Source organism: Hirundo rustica, chromosome W (assembly GCF_015227805.2).
Source record: "Hirundo rustica isolate bHirRus1 chromosome W, bHirRus1.pri.v3, whole genome shotgun sequence".
NCBI classification, from domain to species: domain Eukaryota; kingdom Metazoa; phylum Chordata; class Aves; order Passeriformes; family Hirundinidae; genus Hirundo; species Hirundo rustica.
Window position 1 is genome coordinate 31,390,105 of NC_053487.1, and position 12,131 is coordinate 31,402,235.

Genomic DNA, 12,131 nt, shown 5'->3' on the forward strand with positions numbered 1-12,131 from the left:
TAAATTCATGCAGCACAAACCTTCAAAATCTTTTGGAAAATGTACTCTAACTAAACAGGTTTTTCAGGGCTTCTGTCAGATAGACAGATGGTATCAGAGCCTGCAGACTTAGCTAAAACAACTTAGACATTCATCTTTGGTTAACTTAGGTAAAGCTTCACTACAAAAACTAAAACAAAAGAACAAAAGTAACATGCAAATAATAAAACTCCAGTCTTTTCTTGGGCTGTTCTTGGCAGATCATCTTCTGGTGATTCTGCGCAGCTCAGGTCTGGGTGCTTGCTTCTTGGTTTGCAGAAGTACTGGCTGATGTGGGCGTGTCAGCAGGCTTCGATGCGTGGTACTGCTTCACATTCTTCACTGGAACTCACTTGAGTCCTCTTTCTGTGGAGGCAAATGCAAACCTCTTCCCCCATGTTACAGGATTATATGGTCTTTCTAACTGTCTTGATTTTAAATTTTTAATTGAAACTGGGGGGTGTACTTTCAGTTTTACCTTTTTAGTGTTCAAGAAATGTCTGTAAATGTGAGGGTGAGGCTCTTTTGCAGAGCTGTTCAGAAAATTATAAACATACTGAGCTTTCTTCAATCTCTTTTGAGGTGTAGCTTGGGCTTTCCCCCTTTTCACTTGGCTTAAAATGCGTTTTATGGTTTGGTGTGTTCTTTCTAGGGTATTTTTCAGCAGTTCTTTAAAATATGAAGAGCAGATGCCACTGTCCTTTATCACTTTTTGCAATTCTTTCATGTCCTGAGATGGGATAGGTGTCCCTGTTCTGGGACCTCCAGCTTGCTGGCTGAATATCACAGGCATGGCTAGAGGGTTTAGATTTTCCTCTTTGCAAATTTCTCGTGTGACTTCATGCCAGTCTGTCAGTTGAAGGTCATCAGAACATTTCTGGGGACCTTCCAAAATCGGGATTGGTGGTGGTGGATCCTCAGATTTGAGAGGGCTAGCATCTGCAAGGGCAAAACAGTTCTCTGTCTGTCCTGTATTTGTTAAAGTGGCTGTCACATTCCATCCTCCCCCTTCTCGTTGCAAGGCTTGTGTGCCAAGCTGTGGTTCTGTCATGCTTGGGCACGATGCAAGATGCGGCGGCAGACGCAGGGATGCAGGAGGCACAGGCAGGAATGCAGGAGGCAGAGAGCTTGTCAGTGAAGACATCTGAGAAGAACTTGAAGCCGCGGGAGGAGTCGTCAGGCATGAAGCTGTTACAGTAGAACGTAGGTCTGGCGGTGGAAGAGGCGCGGAAGGATACATAAAAGTCGCTGTAGAATCGTGTTGCTGTTGTGCTGCGTGCAGGGTCGTAGACGAAGGAAGGGCTGCTGGAGGCTGTGGTCGTGCAGAAACTGCTGAAGTCTGTGGCGTCGGGGGCTGTGCAGCACGCGCGGCAGTGTGGACTATTTGCGATGGCACTGTAACAAGTTCCGGCTGAGCGTAGGTTTCTGCATGGCTGCGGGAGCTGGCAGGCTGTATTACAGGCGGTGATGCGGCTTGGCGGGTTGGCGCGTACTGCGCATGCGCGGGCTGCGCAGTCTGCGCATGCGCGAGGTGCGCAGTCTCGGTGTAGGGGGACGTTATGGCGGCGGCTCGCATGGGGCGCGCGGGAGGCGGCGGGGGCGCGGGAGCCACAGCAGCGGTAGTTTCAGGGGCCGCGGGAGGGAACGCGAAGGAGTCTGCGGGCACAGGACACGCAGGGGCTGCGGCAGGGGGCAGCGCAGCGAACCCGGTGGCGGCCGCGGCGTCTGGTGCAGCTGCTGCTCCGGCAGGGACGGGGGGGCGGGGTAGAACACACCGCGGAGCAGGGACTGGGCTCGCATGGCCATCCGCCGTCCGTGCCGCGGCACTCAGCCGCCGGTAACTCGCAGGCTGGGCCGGGGCTCGCCGCGGAGCGGGGACAGGGCATGCATAGTCAGCCGCCGTCTGTGCCGCGGGAGTGAGCTGCTCGTAGCCTGCGGGCAGGGCCAGGGCACGCCGCGGAGCCGGGACTGGAACGGGCTGTAGCATCCGCCGCGGCGTGGGGCTGGGGCAGTTTGCAGGCGCCCGAACACGCGGGGGAGTGACGGGCGCAAGGGGAACTGCAGGGATAGCCGGTACCGGCGCCGCCGGCACCGCGGGCGCCGGCACCGCTGCAGCCGGCACCACCGGGTCGTAGAAAGGCGGCGGCGGCGAGGCAGCGGCGGGCACAGGCGAGAGCGGCTGCACCGCCAGCGCCGCGTCGGCCGCTGCGAGGGGACTCTGTGCTGCTTGCAAGACTGTGGCCGCTTGGTTGTGGAGGAGTCCGGCAACGGCGGCAACTACAGCCGCAAAAGCCATGGCAGGCGGAGCGGCGGGACTCGCGGCAGGGAGGGGGGGTAGAGCCGGGGCCGCGTGGTATGGAGGGGGCGGGGCTGCCGCCGTGCCGGCAGCGAGAAGCACCGCAGGGACGCTGTCAGTGGGCGGGCTCGAAGGGGCAGAGACGGGGACGGGGCCCGGCACAACGGAGCGGGGGGAGGGAGCCCCGGTAACAGGAATTCCAGCCGTGAACGGGACCGAGGGCGCGGTGGGAGGGGCCGCAGGGTCCGGTGGGGGCGTAGGGGCCGAGGGAACGGGTGCCGCGGCCACGAGGGTGGGGGATGGGTCCGCGGCGCTCGGCGGGGCCGCGGAAACCGAAACCACGTGGCGCGGCGAGGGGGGGGGAGGGGGGCGGGCTCCGCTGCAGACCGGCGGCCACGCGGAGGGGATCTCCGGGAGCGGCGTGACTAGATGTCGTGGCTGCAGAGGCATTTTTTGTAGCAAAGATCTCAACTAGGGCCCTACAAGCTGGAACGAGCTCAGCAGCAGCAAAATTCTTCAGTGAAATATCATTAAAAAGTCTATTTCCAACTGAGTCCCAAAAGTCTCTGGTAAAGACGGCTGAACGGTCAGCATTGGGAAAGTTAACTAGAGTCCATTCTAAAAGGTCTTTCAGCTCTTGCTTATGTAAAGTACTGTGATTGCAGCATAAAAGATACTTAAGTTTCTTATAGAGATCTCTATCAAGGGTAGAATGGCAGTGCCCCATTTTTACACCAGTGTAGCTCACCTCGATGTCGCAGAAGCAGGTCCTCACTCGAGATCCGACGTGGGGGTTGGCCAGACACTCCAGTCGGCTCTCAGGACGCTGCGCGGGGTCCCCTTCAAAGCCACGGCTCCAGGCGCTGCTCCGGAACAGCTCTTCCGTGCTCAGGGACTCCAACCTCCCCTCGGCGCTTCAGTGCAGGCAGTGCAAAGCGGTGCCCACACGCGCTCAACGCACGTGGCAACGTACCACGGCAAAACTCCCTCCGTGAGCCGCAGTGGCCGCCGCTCAGCAGCAGCCGTCTGTGCTCGAGGGACGCCAGACAAAACCTCCTCAGAGCTCCGAGTGTTCGCTACTTAGTAACGATCGTCGTGCTCAAGGTTTTGTCTTCGGCAACTTTAAAGAGCTCCAGCCTCACGCTGCCATGCAGCGATATACTGTGCTCACGACACCGATTAGCATACAACTGGTAATTTACCGTCCATGGGGAAGTCTCTCACAGCTTGAAAGGCTGGGTCCGGCGTTTTCCACGTTGTGCGCCAATTGTAGAAATAGCTTCTTCCTGCTGCTGAGGACTCCAGGACGGTGTAGATGAATGTAGACGAGAGATCTCTGAAGTTAGGTTTTAGAAGATGAGGTTTATTGTAAGGGATGTGGGGGCCTTGCTCGGAGCTGCCAGGCTGCAGCTCGTGGCAAGGCCTAGGAAAGTGGGGGAAGGGAGAAGTAGGGAGAGGAAATTCCAAGAGAGGAAAGTCCTCAGGGAAGGGTGCAAGCAGAAAGAGAGCAAAGAGCAAAGAGCAAAGAGACCGTCCAGCCCCCCGGGACCCCTTATCAGGGGTCTTCAAGGTGGGCTGGAACAAGCCTTGGGCCAATGGGGTTACAGATACCTGATACTTCAGGGGAGGGGTACAGGTGTGGGATGAAGCATACATTGAGGGGTGAGACAGAACATTCCATTTGACCTCTGGGTCTGGCTGCAGGTAACTTTCAGATGGTCACATAACTGTTTTCCCAGAGATCCAGTATCTAATACATCTCAAACATCAAAACTTACTTTCAATTCTATCTCAGTTACAGGTTTCACATTCTCAGAATAGAGGCAATCATATTTATAGGGCTTTCTGGCTTCATCCTCCCCAACACAAGTGGCCCAGAGAAATGGGGGAGGGGTTCCCCAGGCAGAGAAAAAGGATGGAGGTGTATGTTTCTACTGTGGAAATAAAGGACACTTTCGGAGAAACTGCAGGAAGCAGCTGAGGGATGAGAGAGTCTTCAAAGAGGACTGAAGGAGTCAGGGGCTTCATTTGCTGGGGACACGGAAACATCAGGAGCCCTTGATAAAATTAAAAATAGGTCCTCAGCAGCAGGAATTTGAGTTTTTAGTAGATACCGGAGCTGAGCGATCGACAGTCCAGGTACTACTGGAGGGATGTAAGATATCAAAGGAAACTGCTCAAGTGGTAGGGGCGAAGGGGGAGCCCTTTAAAGTCCCTGTTATTAAGAATGTACTGGTGGAATCAAGGTCCAAAATGGGAATAGGGAACCTTCTACTAGTACCAGAAGCAGATTATAATTTGTTAGGGAGAGACTTAATTATAGAAATGGGTATTAATATAGAAGTAGTAAATGAGGAAATCAAAATAAAACTCTGTCCCTTGAGGGTAGAGGATGAGAAAAAAATTAACTCAGAAGTATGGTACACTCCTGATAGTGTAGGAAGGTTGAATATACCCCCCTTCTCAGTAATCATTAAAGATCCAGAGACACCGATAAGGGTTAAACAGTACCCCATCTCCCCAGAGGGGGGTAGGTTGTTTGTAGATGGCTCATCGCGAGTAATTAATGGAAAAAAGGTCTCTGGCTATGCAATAGTTGGGGGAGAAGGACTTGTAGTTATCAAATCAGGCCCTCTAAGTGGATCTTGGTCGGCGCAGGCCTGTGAACTTTATGCTGTACTGTGGGCATTGCAGTTGTTGAAGGATAAATCAAGTACCATCTATACTGACTCAAAATATGCCTATGGGATTATACACACTTTTGGGAAAATATGGGAAGAACAGGGGTTGATAAACTCCCAGGGAAAAAAAACCTAGTTCACCAGGATCTAATCAGGAAACTGCTGAAGGCCTTGAGGGGACCTAGGAAAATTGCTGTTGTTCACCTGAAAGGGCATCAAAAGGGATTGAATTTTAAAAGCAGGGGAAATAATGCAGCAGATCAGGAAGCAAGAAGGGCTGCTTTGCAGACATCACAATCTACCCCCCAGAAAGATCCGAAGGCTAAAAGAAAAGAGCGTGAGACTAGCAGAGGGAACTTGCAAAAGATATATAGTTTTACTATGCAGGAAGAAGAAAAGATGAAAGGAATGGGGTTGAGAGAAGACCCAGAAGGGGAATAGCGACTTCCAGAGGATAATAGAACTGTACTGCCTAAATCCATAGCTATGGATATTATGAGGAGAATACATAGCAAAACACATTGGGGGGCACAAGCATTGGTAGATCAATTTGCCACCAAACATATGTGTATTGGGGCAGATGACTTGGCAAAGCAAGTAGTGAGGGGGTGCGTTACCTGCCTAAAGGTAAATAGGGCCAATTTAAGAAAAACCTTAATGGGGAGACGACCTACAGCATACCGGCCATTTGCTAACATCCAACTATGGAAAAAGGGAAAGTTAGCTCAGAGACCCCCACTAGATTTGAAACTGCACCAGGTGCAACCAGGAGATTAGGTAATGATAAAGTCCTAGAAAAAAAAAAAAAAGCAACCTTAGCCCCACAATGGGAGGGCCCTTACCTTGTATTGCTTACTACAGATACTGCAGTCAGAACAGCAGACAAGGGATTAGACCCATGCTAGCAGAATTAAAGGGCCAGTGAGCAAACCGACTCCTGAGTGGCAGGTGACAAGCAATCCCGGAGACCTGAAGTTACGGATCCAGAAGAGAGATCATCAATGAATGGACACCGTGTAGAATATGCACCAGAACCACACTACACGGAGGAAAGATTAATTTGTAACTCTGATGTTAAGATAAAGTGTAGAGACCCAGAGTGCAATTGTTATCCTTTTGTTTGTTATATTTGTAAAATCTGCAGGGACAGGTGGTGGAGTCATTGTAGGCGAGGAACCCCTCCTAGAGGAATTTGCAGCCCCTGTTGGGTACTGCAGCGGAACATAACTGATTGGATTCTAGAATATAAAGTTAAATATGAGGAATTAGTAGAAGAATCAGAAGAGTGGTGGAGGATTTTTGCATTAGGGATTGAACCAAAATATTATTGTTATCACCCTAATGAACCCATCCCGTTCATAGCTGAAATTGTTGACTGCACCTGCCGCACACGCCTAAAGGGAATCCGGTGTGATACACCCCCGGTTAAGTATCGGAACTGGGATTCCTATGTCAAGAGGCAACAGAGTCGCCCCCGGGGACCTCCTGAAGAATATCCCTGCTGAAGATGGTACCCCCCGTGGCTCGAAGCAACCGAGTCGACGGGAAAGGCAGAGGGGTAAAAAGCTGTGGAGGAAAGAAACCCCAGGGTGGGACAACAAAACAATATTTGAGGAATTGCCTCAGGAATGGGAATAAGAGCAAGGACCCTGGGCAGAGAGACAGGTTGCAGTCTATGAAATGGAACAATCCTCAGATATACTCCCATTCCTATGCCCCCAATGATGCTCACCACGTGACCCAGCCGATTACTTTTCTTTTGCTGATGTTATACTTGAGAGGGATTAATGCCTTAGACAATCTACCACACCAACCCTTTAAATGGTCACTATGGCGATGGGATGACAATGAGATTTTGCAAACTGTAACTACTGTAGGAGCACCCAGTTTCAGAGTAGGATTGTGTGATCTGACCAACATAGATCATTGTGGAAAAGTACTGAACCTAACGGGATTTTACATGTGCCCAAGCTCAAATCACGGTAAAGGATATTGTAATTATCCTGGGGAATATTTTTGTGGATATTGGGGCTGTGAAACAATCACCTCTGACTGGACACCCAGGGGAGGGCATGATAAATATTTGCAAGCAGACTTTGGACCAGCAGGATGCACAAAGCCATGGAGGGGTCCTTCAGGAGAAATGACCTATATAAAGGACTGCTCGTTTGTTTATCTCAATGTCACCCAACCAGAGAAACAAGAATAGCTATTAGGTAAAAATTGAGAAGTTAGACATTGGGAACCCGGGAGAGATAGGGGGAATATCATCCAAATAAAGAAGGAACCCGGTCCCCATTCGCCAGAGATGGGGGGGGGGGGGGGGGGGTTGTAGGACCAAACCCAGTACTAGTAGTAAGGCAGAGCAGGACAAACACTACAAATAGCAGGGGATCGGGAGAATTAACAGTGCCTCAGGCTGATGCCCCTGAAGAAGCCTCTAAATATGGTACTCTGTGGAAAATAATGCAAGCTAGTTATGGCATTCTAAATAGAACAAACCCTGATTTAACAAGAGAATGCTGGCTTTGCTATAACATCCGACCTCCTTTTTATGAAGCCATTGGGGTAACGGCTAAAGCAAGAAGAATAAATGGGACTAATCCAAAAGAATGCCTTTGGAAAAAGACTAAAGAAAGTACTCAAGGAGTAACACTCTCTCAGGTAACCGGACAGGGACGGTGTGTGGGTACTGTTCCCCCTAATAGAGAACATTTGTGTAACATCATTGTGAAAAACCCCAAGCAAAAACAAAAAGCAGATTGGTTGCTCCCAGCTCCCAATACTCGATGAGTTTGCCAGAGTATAGGAATTACTCCTTGTTTATCTTTAAAAATTTTCAATCACACCCATGACTATTGTATTCAAGTAACTATTATACCGAAAATTACTTATCATCCAAAAGATTATGTCCTTGAACAGCACACAACCCCAGAACATCACCTCATGAGAAGAGAACCTTTCACCGCCCTGACTATAGCAACTCTTCTAACTGTAGGAGGAGTAGGAGCTGGAACAGGGATAACCTCATTAGTCAACCAACAGAAAGAATTTAGAGCACTAAGAATCTCTGTAGATGAAGATTTAAGTAAAATAGAAAAAGCAATTGATGGGTTAGTAAAATCAGTAAGATCACTGTCAGAAGTAGTATTACAAAATCGAAGGGGTTTAGATCTGCTGTTTTTACAACAAGGGGGCCTTTGTGTAGCACTAAAAGAGGAATGCTGTTCGTATGCAGATCACACAGGAGTAGTAATCAATACTATGAATGAACTAAGGAAGCAGATAGAACAGCGGAAAAGAGAAAATGAAGCACATCAAAATTGGTATGAAAATTGGTTCAACCACTCCCCTTGGTTAACCACACTGCTTTCTACTATTGCGGGGCCAGTAATTCTGGTGGCACTCGGGCTTACCTTTGGACCATGTATATTTAATAAACTGATTACTATAGTGAAAAGCCGGCTGGAAGCGGCACATCTTATGCTTCTTAGGACTAAGTATGATCAGATACCTGAAGAAGAAAATTTAGAAACTTTAGAGTTAGCTAGACAAGAACTGCAAAGATACAGTGAACAAAAATAAGTAAGAACAAGAGAAATGGGGGAATTGTGATAAACATTAACTATTTTTTGTTCACTGGAGATCAAATAACTCAAGATAACAGGAAGTTACTATGTTACTATCTAAGCTTATAGGCAAACAGACCCTTGCCCATTCCTTCTTTCTCTCTCTACTTGCTTAATCAGCTTTAAGTTTCAGGAATTCCAGCTTACAACTACAGCCTTCATCTCTGCGACCACCGAGGGACAGAAAGAGACCCTCCTAGCAACACGTCACACATACATCATCGGAGGAAAGAAGCAAGATAAAAGCAAGACTGAAAAACCTGCCAATTCACGGCAGTTGGTGGAGCGAGACTCCCCTGCCGTCCAGCGCTGTATTTGCCTTTGCTTTGCCTGCTGCAATGTAATAAATTCCTATTGGAACTTTTCTTTGTGTTCATAGTCTATTACACTGGGCTTTGGGAAACAAAGCCCCTTGAGGTTCCTGGTTCTGTTTATTATTAATGCTGTAGTTGTTGTTTGTTTGCCTTGTTATACTTACTAGTAAAAAACTGTTATTCCTTTCCCCATAGCTCTGCCTGAAAAGCCTCTTTAATCTTCTAAATTATAATAACTTGGAGGGAAGGGCCCCCACGGCTGGGCCTAGGCCAGGCTGCACCAGGCTCTGCTGCAGTGCTGGCCCCTTCCCGGCAGAGCCCGCTGGTCCATGCTGGTCAGGGGGATATACTGGCACTAAGAGCAATCATGCAGCCAGGACCAGCGCCAAGAGGAGCAGCCGGGGCTGAGACTGGGAGCAGCCACGTGGCCAGAACTGCGTGGCCGGGATTGGCATGACTGAGTTCTGTGAGTCATTCAGGAACGAGGGGTGGAGCTTCCTTAGTTGCTGAGTGACTGATTATAAGAAGCCTCTAGGGAGCATAGCGAACAGGAGCAGGCAAACAGGGGTGTGTCATGTCTCTGGGGCATGAGCACGGCAGTTTGCACGGCAGTTTGCTCAGCAGTTCTTGCAGGCAGGGCAAGCAGGCAGGGTTGTAAGTTCTCTTGCTAGTAAGGTGTGCTGTGTGTTGTTTGAGGTGTTTCTGCTGGCTGGTTGGTCTTGGGGTTTCTTTTAGTAATGATTTCAACATGGTCAAAAACTGTGGTTGGTACAAGTGTACATGACCAAGTGGAGCCCTCCAAAAAGGATGTGTCTGTACAGACCCATTCCTGCCCAGAGTGTTTGAGCTTATCGGTGGTTTCAGGGGGTGTAGTGGAGGAGGCGTGCCTGCAGGGTGAACAGGTGAACAACCTCCTTTCACTGGTGGCCGAACTTAGGGAGGAAGTTGAAAGATTAAGGAGTATCAGGGAAAGTGAAAGGGAACTAGACTGGTGGAGTTCAGCCCTTCCATCTTTGAGGGAGGCCCATCAAGATTCAGTGGACTCATTTGCCTCCCACTCCCAGGCAATAGAAGGCCACCTAGTAGATGAAGGGGAGTGGAATTGGGTCCCTGCTCAGGGAGGTAATAATAAAAACTCCTCCCGACCCCCATCCCCTGGCCAGGTGCCACTTCAGAATAGGTATGAGGCCCTGGGTCTAGAGAGCCAGCCAGAGGATTTAGATGATTTAGAGGGAAATTATCTGCCCAGTGAGCCTCCCAATTATGATTCATCTGTAAGATGGATCTCCACCTCTAACATCAAGAAGAAAAGAAGGGTAATCGTAGCAGGTGACTCCCTTCTGAGGGGAACAGAGGGCCCCATATGTCGCCCGGACCCATCCCACAGGGAAGTCTGCTGCCTCCCTGGGGCCTGGGTATGAAATATCACTGGGAGACTTCCTGGGCTGATTCAGCCCTCTGATTATTACCCAGTTCTGATACTCCAGACTGGCAGTGATGAGATTGAAAAGAGGAGTGTCAAGGCTATTAAAAGGGACTTTAGGGCACTGGGTCAAGTAGTTGATAAGACAGGGGCCCAGGAAGTATTCTGCTCAGTCCCTTTTGTGGCTGAGAAAAATGATAAAAGAAATAGGAGAACTCACATCATTAACAAGTGGCTTAAGGGTTGGTGTCATCAACAAAATTTCAGATTCTTTGATCATGGGGCAACTTTTATGGCACCTGCTCTGTTGGAACCAAATGGGATGCATCTCTCTGTTAAGGGCAGAAGGTTCTTAGCTCATGAACTGGCAGACCTCGTTGAGAGGGGTTTAAACTAAGTTTGAAGGGGTAAGGGGCTACAGCTGGGCTGTCTGGAAGCAGGCCCAAGGGTGGTAAGACTGAATTAGGGGTGAAATCAGTAGCCCAGCTGAAGTGCATGTATACCAATGCACGCAGCATGAGTAATAGACAGGAAGAGCTGGAAGCCATGGTGCAACAGCAAAGCTATGATGTAGTCTCCATCACAGAAACGTGGTGGGATGATTCATAGCTGGAGCACTGCACTCGATGGCTACAAGCTCTTCAGAAGAGACAGGACAGGGAGAAAAGGTGGAGGGGTGGCCCTTTATATTAAGAAGGCTTTTGATGCCATGGGTATTGAAACTAATGGAGTTGAATGCCTACGGGTAAGAATTAAGGGGAAAGCCAACAAGGCTGACATCCTACTGGGAGTCTGTTATCGTCCACCCAACCAGGAGGAAGAGGTGGACAACTTATTCTATAAGCAGCTGGAGGATGTTTCAGGATCACCAGCCCTTGTTCTTGTAGGTGACTTCAACCTGCCAGACATCTGCTGGGAACTTAATACAGCAGAAAAGAGGCAGACCAGGAAATTTTTAGAGTGCATGGAGGACAATTTTTTGTTGCAGCTGGTGGGTGAGCCCACCAGGGGAAGGACTATCTTAGATCTGTTGTTTGCAAATAGAGATGAGCTGGTGGGAGATGTAGTGGTTGGAGGCTGCTTGGGGCAGAGTGATCATGAAATAATAGAGTTCTCAATATTTGGTGAAGTCAGGAGGAGCACCAGTAAAACTCTTGCATTGTACTTCCGGAGGGCAGACTTTGGCCTATTTAGGAGACTTATTCAGAGTTCCTTGGGAAGCAGCCCTTAAAAACAAAGGAGTTCAGGAAAGCTGGGCTGCGGTGGTGTGTGATTTGTTTTATTTGTTTTATGTAAATTTATACAGATCTTATGTAGTGGTTCGTTCGATGTACCCCCCTGTTTCTGTAATGGTTCTGACTTGTTTACTGCCAAGTGGCCCCTGTTCGTTATATGTCAATCACCCCTTCCCCCTTGATCCCAGTTGTCAATCCCCTCTCTCTCCCCTTGGGCGCCCTGTCTATCACTCCAGGACCCTTCCCTGGCTTCTAGAAAGCTCCAGGAAGGGCGTCAAGTGATAGGCTGGGGCCCTGGAAATCCCCTCCCATCATTTTGTGGTTGGTTCCTGGTTTTATGGTTCACACCCCCGGTTACCCCCTCAGTTTCTCTGACTGGCTGACCAGTTGTCGCCACCCCTGTTTCCACCCCACCTTAAAAGCTCTTGCACGCCTGCTCTCGGGGTCTCTTCTGGGCAGCAGGTTACAGAGTGCAGAGCTCCGCGCTCCCTCTGTATCAATAAACCTACGTTACACCCTGCTCAGAGGAGTCCGC